This window comes from Asparagus officinalis, chromosome 5 (genome assembly GCF_001876935.1).
Source record: "Asparagus officinalis chromosome 5, Aspof.V1, whole genome shotgun sequence".
NCBI lineage: Eukaryota > Viridiplantae > Streptophyta > Magnoliopsida > Asparagales > Asparagaceae > Asparagus > Asparagus officinalis.
This window is the reverse complement of record NC_033798.1, coordinates 94,997,810-95,005,054: the sequence shown is the minus strand read 5'-3', so window position 1 is coordinate 95,005,054 and position 7,245 is coordinate 94,997,810.

Below are 7,245 nucleotides of genomic sequence, written 5' to 3'. Positions count from 1 at the left end.
ATTATATATATATATATATATAATAAAGTATGAAAGAGCTGTAAACATGAAATAAAGACTATTGTAACAAAGTTTGATGAAAAATCATTTATATGATAGAAAACATCAAAATTGTGTTAAGTGTACATATATTGAGCTTACATATAAATATGCGATATATGTAAGCAAACTAAACTTATACCTAGGTGAATGCACACATATGAACTTGAATCTTTAATGTTTGATTGTCGTGTATTGAATTACCTGTAAAGAGAAAAACAAAACAACAAAAACTAGAGAATAGATTAGCGATAAATTGTTTGATAGATCATCATCAAAACTATAGGGCCAACAGTTTATACAGACACACTGGAGCACCCAGTATCTCAAAGCCATCAGAGATCCTTATGGAGACAGAAGAACCTATATCACCTTGTTAGTTAGATCCCATTATCCTATATCTAACACAAAGTGTTCTACCTGAAGACCGAGTTGAAGCCAAGCGCCTGTTAAGGAATTCTCGCCGCTAGCTTGTGATTGAGAACCAATTTTATCGAATGTCCTATGTGGGCAGCAATATAGGATCCTACTTACGATGTCTACGACTGCTGTAAGCTCTCTATGTGCTTAGAGAGATCCATGAAGATATATGCGGTAATCATCCACGGGCTCGAACCCTAGAACAAAAAGTCATTCGTCAGGGTTATTATTGGCTGACTATCCTAGCCGAATCAATAAAGCTAGTATCTCATTGCCAAAGGGGTCAATTCTTTTCATCCATTCCTCGAGCCGTCGTGACCGAGTTGACTCCTATTTTAAGCCCTATCCCTTTTGCCCAATGAGGCTTAGATTTGTTAGGACCTCTTCCTATAGCTTCAGGATAGAGAAAACTCCTAATAGTGGCGATTGATTACTTCACCGAATGGATCGAGGCCGAACCACTGGCTAAGATTGGTGAAAGCAACATCACAAGCTTCGTATGGAAATCCATTGTTTGTCATTTCGGTGTGCCTCAGTCATTCATTACCGACAATGACACCCAATTTGATAGTAAGGGTTTTCGAGATTTCTGTGAAGAGTACAAATCCACCTCAAGTTCACTTCAGTTGCTCACCAAAAATCAAATGGACTTGCAGAAGCTGCCAACAAATGTATTCTTCAAGCATTAAAGAAGAAGGTGGATACCGTCCTAGGACGATGGGTGGAGGAATTACCGAGTATCCTATGATCGTAACGCACAACCCATAAGAATTCAATGGGGGAGACCCCCTTTAAGCTAACATATGGGGCTGAGACAGTTACTCCGGTCGAAATAGGTATGCCGACCATTCGGTTACGACACTTCGATGAAGACGTTAACTCGACAGGACTTCGAGTCAACCTCGACCTCTTAGAAGAGACTAGAGAGAAAGCACTCCGGACTCAGATCATCAACCAACAATGAATCGCGCGCCACTACAATAGTAAGATTCGGCCAAGAAGATTCAACGTTGAATACCTTGTCCTTCGTAAAGTAATCTTTGATAAAGACACCCGGTGAGGCAAACTAGGTCCTAACTGGGAAGGCCCCTATATAGTCCTGGAGAAACTTAGAACGGGTACTTATCGACTGAAGGCCCTAGATGGGAGGATCCTCCACCACCCATGGAATATCAGACATTTGCGACGGTATTTTCCTTGAACTTTATAAAGTTTAATTTATCTCAAGCTCTGTAGACTTCTATTGAAGAAAGCATGTACTAAGTAATATGTTTAATAAGAAAACTCTAGTCGAAATTACGTATACCTGTTGTAACTAAAAAATGATATATCCAAGCCCTTGGTACCTCATCAGGAAAAAACCCAAGGCACAACCCTTTGGCTGACTCTCACAGTCTTCTCTCAGCCTTAGGGGAAGGAAAGACATAGTCGACTCTCTCGAGCCTAGATGTTCAACTTCTGAGTTGGACTCTAAGCCCTTGGTATCTCATCAGAAATAAACCCAAGGCACAACCTTTTGGCCGACTCCCATAGTCATCTCTCGGCCTCAGGAAAAGGAAAGACCTAGTCGACTCTCTCGAGTCTAGGCGTTCGACTTTCGAGTCTGACTCCAAGCCCTTAGTACCTCATCAGGAATAAACCCAAGGCATAACCCTTTGACCGACTCCCACAGTCATCTCTCAACCTTAGGAGAAGGAAAGACCTAATCGACTCTCTCGAGCCTAAGTGTTTGACTTCTGAGTCGAACTCCAAGCCCTTGGTACCTCATCAGGAATAAAGCCAAGGCACAACCCTTTGGCTGACTCCCACAGTCATCTCTCGACCTTAGGGGAAGGAAATACCTAGTCTACTCTCTTGAGCCTAGACATTCGACTTCCAAGTCGGACTCCAAGCCATTGGTACCTCATCAGGAATAAATTCAAAGCACAACCATTTACTCGACTCCTACAGTCATCTCTCGGCCTTAGGGTAAGGAAAGACCTAGTCGACTCTCTCGAGCCTAGGCGTTCGACTTCCAAGTCAGACTTTAAGCCTTTGGTACCTCATCAGGAATAAACCCAAGGCACAACCCTTTGGTCGACTCCCATAGTCATCTCTCGGCTTTAGGGGAAGGAAAGACCTAGTCTATTCTCTCAAGCCTAGGCGTTCGACTTCCGAGTCAGACTCCAAACCCTTAGTACTTTATCAGGAATAAACCCAAAGCATAACCCTTTGGCTGACTCCCACGGTCATCTCTCGGCCTTAGGGGAAGAAAAGATCTAGTCGACTCTCTCGAGCCTAGGCATTCAACTTCCGAGTCGGGCTCTAAGCTCTTGGTACCTTATCAGGAAAAAACCTAAGGCGAAACCCTTTGGCAGACTCCCACAGTCATCTCTCGGTCTTAGGGAAAGGAAAGACCTAGTCGACTCTCTTGAGCCTAGCGTTCAACTTTCGAGTCGGACTCCAAGCCCTTGGTACCTTATCAGGAATAAACTCAAGGCACAACCCTTTGACTGGCTCCCACAGTCATCTCTCGGCCTTAGGGGAAGGAAAGTCCTAGTCGACTCTCTCGAGCCTAGGCACTTGACTCCAAAGTCAAATCACATACTTTTAGAAAATATACAAGTATTGATATTGATTGAGTTCTAAACATTTCAGAGTTCTATCTTAATAAAACATCGTAAACTCGAGATAAGATAGATTCTTCCTAGATCAATACTAGCTGATTACAGTTATACTAAAATCACTAATAACAAGTCAATTTAAGGAACAAGAGGATTCTCATTCAAGAAAATTTTCTATTACATTAAGCAAAGGCCTGATGAGGCTTGATAAAAAAAATAGAGAAAGGGCACAACAAGTTTTCAATTATCTCCGTGAGTAGAAGCTCATTGGGGTGGAGCGACAGCTTATTGGATAACTGCAGTCTCCTCCTCTGTGCCATCTAAGAATTCATCATTCCTAAGATTAAATTCAGTCCCCCTCCCCTCGCCTCGAACTCTTTCAGAAGATCGAGACAACATGAGACTAGGGAAGGATAATAATGATCAACAGGAGGATGTGAGCTAGGAGGTACCAAGGAGGCGAAGTAATCGACCCCAGCTTTACAGGCTAAGGCCACATCAGCCTTTCCTATAGAACTTTGGTGCCAATCCTCGATTATTTGATCCATGTATTGAGACGAGTCAAAGTGAGCAAGTTCATCCTTTAAATCCTTCACCATAGTGATGGATGCTTGACTACTCGATTGCTCTTTCTTGAGATCGTGTTTCAACTGGTCGATGGAGAGATGACTCGATTGAACTTCCTCCTCACCAGCTCTTCTTTGGCCCCTTTCGAATTCTACCTCCTTAGTTAGAGCGGCCAGAAGATCGTCTTGCTCTTTGATCTTTCGCTGGAGACGATTTATCTCCCTCTTCTAATGAGCTATCTCTTCCTTTCGACCTCCAATTGTGGATACCTGCTTATCACTCAAAGACTGAAGCCCTTTGAGGACCCTCTCCCTGGCGTTCACCTCCTGGTGCTAGTGAGCTTCGACGCTATTTAACTCAGCCTCTAAGGCGCTGACCTTCTCTCTTGCCTCCTCCTTGGTCGTCTTCTCCTTCGTAATCTCCGATAGCCATCTCTATGGAGCATCATACATGTCCTTAAGTCACTCATACAATTCTTTCTCTACCAATGTGCCTCAGACTAAATGAGCCTTGAGAGCTAGATGCAAGCCAAAGCTTGGTATCCTTTTCAAGACATTACCGTCTTTAGGAAGAGAGAATTGTTGGATGGTCATGATTAGAGCTGAGAGAGATCCCTAAATGGAAGTCTCTTTGTCGAGATGTGCAGGCGGGACGAACTTGTCACCATCAGAGAGCTCTTTCCTTGGCGAGCAAGGGCCTAGCGGCACTCCTGCTAGCATCGCTTTGGTTCTCTCCCAGTCTTAGGAGTCGACCTCTGAAATCCAGTGAGGAAAAGGCCAACCACCCTCCTCCCTTTCCCTGAACTCATAGTCCCCAATAGTCTCTTTTGCCTGAGACACAGGGAGGGGTGTGGTTTCTTCAGCCATTTCCCTTGCAAACTCGACCGGCTCTTTGCCTGGCCTGTGAGTTAATGCCGACTCAGAATCTAGGTCGATGACTTCGATGCCAGCCATAGCATCCGCGGGTTTAGACGATCCCGCCACCTCCTCAATCGCCAGAGGAATAAGGAAATCCCCAGTAACAAACTTATCCCCTTTACTGGCTTGGATACTCGACTGCTCTTTTATTAGCCCTTGTTTTGTAACAGGGCCAACTCCGAGCATCTCAGTGACTTGTGTTGCAATCGGTTGCTGGACGCATCTAGTCGCCAGTCTCTTAGTATTTTTCCTCTTTACCAACTGGGCAGCCAGTTGTCCCACCTAAGATTTTAAGTCGGATGTCTTTTGAGAGTTCAAATATCCCCTCGGCCTCTTTTGGGGCCTAGCAGCGGACTCCTCCTCCTCTTTAGATCTTACTTCCTGACTTTCAGCAAGAGGGAGCGCCAACATGTTCACCCTAGTTTGATCAGCCTCAGTAGGCAAGACTGACAAAATGAGCGCCACTCGAAGTAACGCCAAGTTGAAGAGGTTGCTCCTCTCTCTAGATCCATTGTAAGATTGGATCTTCCTAAGTTGTTGTCTTTCCTCAGCATCAAGAGTACCGGGTTTCAACACATCTTTGTTGATCTCGGGCCAATCCGAGCAAGAAAGAATCTCTTCAGCTCCTTCAACCCATAAGTAATGTTTTTTCAGTCCTTATTGGACTCTGGAGCATCAGAGACAAACTTAAAATTACTTGTATAGTAAAAGAAGAAATACGGATCCTTTTTGTTTGACTTAATGCCAACCAAGTGGCCGAACAAATTCAGGATGGGCAGAACACCTACTCGGAAGCAGATGACTATGAAAGCCATCAGAATCCCCATTGCATTCGGGGCTAGTTGAGAGGGAGAGATCCCATAGCGCCGCATGCCTCCTTAATAAACGGATAGAGGGGCAGTCGAAGTCCTTGATCAAGATGAGCCAAGTATAATGGCGCCCTATTGGGATGGTGGCGATATACTGGGTCATCTCCCTCAGGAACTATCAGCTTGATATCCTTGGGGATATCATACAAGCTGTAGAATTTTTCGAGATTCCTCGCAAAGGCTTTTGAATGAATAAGACGAAGAAGGTTGATCCTGTCTTCGTTACGACCAGCGACAAAGCTTTAAGAAGCCATAACGAGTTCTTTGGAAGAAAAAACTTTGAAGAAGAGGAGAAATGCTATGAAGATCGGAATGAATAATGAGTGTTCTTCTTCCTCTCTCCTAAAGTTATTTTATAGCTTTCAACTGCCAGATGGACTTATCTTGATGGTCATCACTTTTTGATGAGCATAGAATATTCAACCCGTAACCCCAAGCATTTTGAATTTTATAATTTTAAACGTCACATCCCTCATGGAGTCCCACGTCACATTTTAAAGAATCAAAGCATCATTATTATCTTCGCCAACCGACAAACCGTCGCGTCATATCAGATAACAGCAGCCAAAGCTTCTCAAAAATATATAATAAAGGGAAGAATAATCTAGTGATCTGACATCTCAACCGACCAGACTAGTTGACACCCTCTCCGAAGGCTCGAGAGGCGGTATCAGTTGGCTTGGAGTAGTTAACAAATTTCACCAAGTTTACAAAGAAGGCAACTCATTCAGCAAAAATTTTGAGACTTCACAAGATCAGGAGAACCAAGATCAGGAGAACAAAAGGTTTTTCATTTATTGATCAAGTATTATAAAATATGAAATCTACAAGATGATAATGGAAGAATTACTATAAAACATATGGAACACCCATTCTAGCTCCTGGAGTCGGAGGTGAGGAACTCTTAGGAGTAGGCGGTGGAGAAGACGATCGGCCCTGTTCTTCATCTGAATCACCTTTAGCCTCATCAGAACAAATCCTCCTCCTAACACTTTCAATTCCTCCAGCTCTCCTAAACAGTTGGCGACCATAGAGGGATATCGAAAGCGATTAGGGATACTTTTCAAATCGGCAGGGAGCTGAGCCAATAAATGATCATAGTCGGCCTTGCAAGCTAAGGCCACCTCTGTCTTCCCAAGTAAGCTTTCATGATAAGTGTCAATGACATCCTGGCGATAAACTTCAAAGATATCGTGGTGATATTTATCCATAATTTCTTGCTCATGGGTTGCAGACTTGAGGTGTTTAATCTCTTCTCACAGCTTGGTGATAGTTATATGTTCTTCGTCTAATTGATGCTTGGCATGCACCGCTGCCTTTTTTTCCGCTTGAGCCAACACCTCAGCCCGATCCCTCTCTTGAAGCACTTCATTCAACTTCTCCCTAAGCATGATGACTTCAAAAGTGTCGGAAACGGGTCCCCAGACAACCTGTTGTCGACCCGTTTTCTCGTTGGCCTTTAATAATTCTACCTCCCCAAGAAGCTTATGGTACTCAGTCCATACACATTCTATTCGACCATATAACTCATTTTCCAAAATGGCCCCTCGAATAAAATAGCTGCGAAGAGCCTAATGAAGACCGAGATCGGTCACCTTCTCCAGATACTTCTCATCTTCTGGGAGGAGAAATTGTTCAACCGCCCTAGATTGAATTCGGCGAGATCCAAGGACAGTCCCCCAAGCATCAAGATGACGTTCAGCCTCGTAACGGAACTCCGACGCGGGTTCCATCCCATACTTGGCACAAAGTGAAGAAAGACCAATAAGACACATTCTTATCTTGTCCCATTCTCCCTCTTCTATGTCAGAGAATTTATGGGGAAAAGGA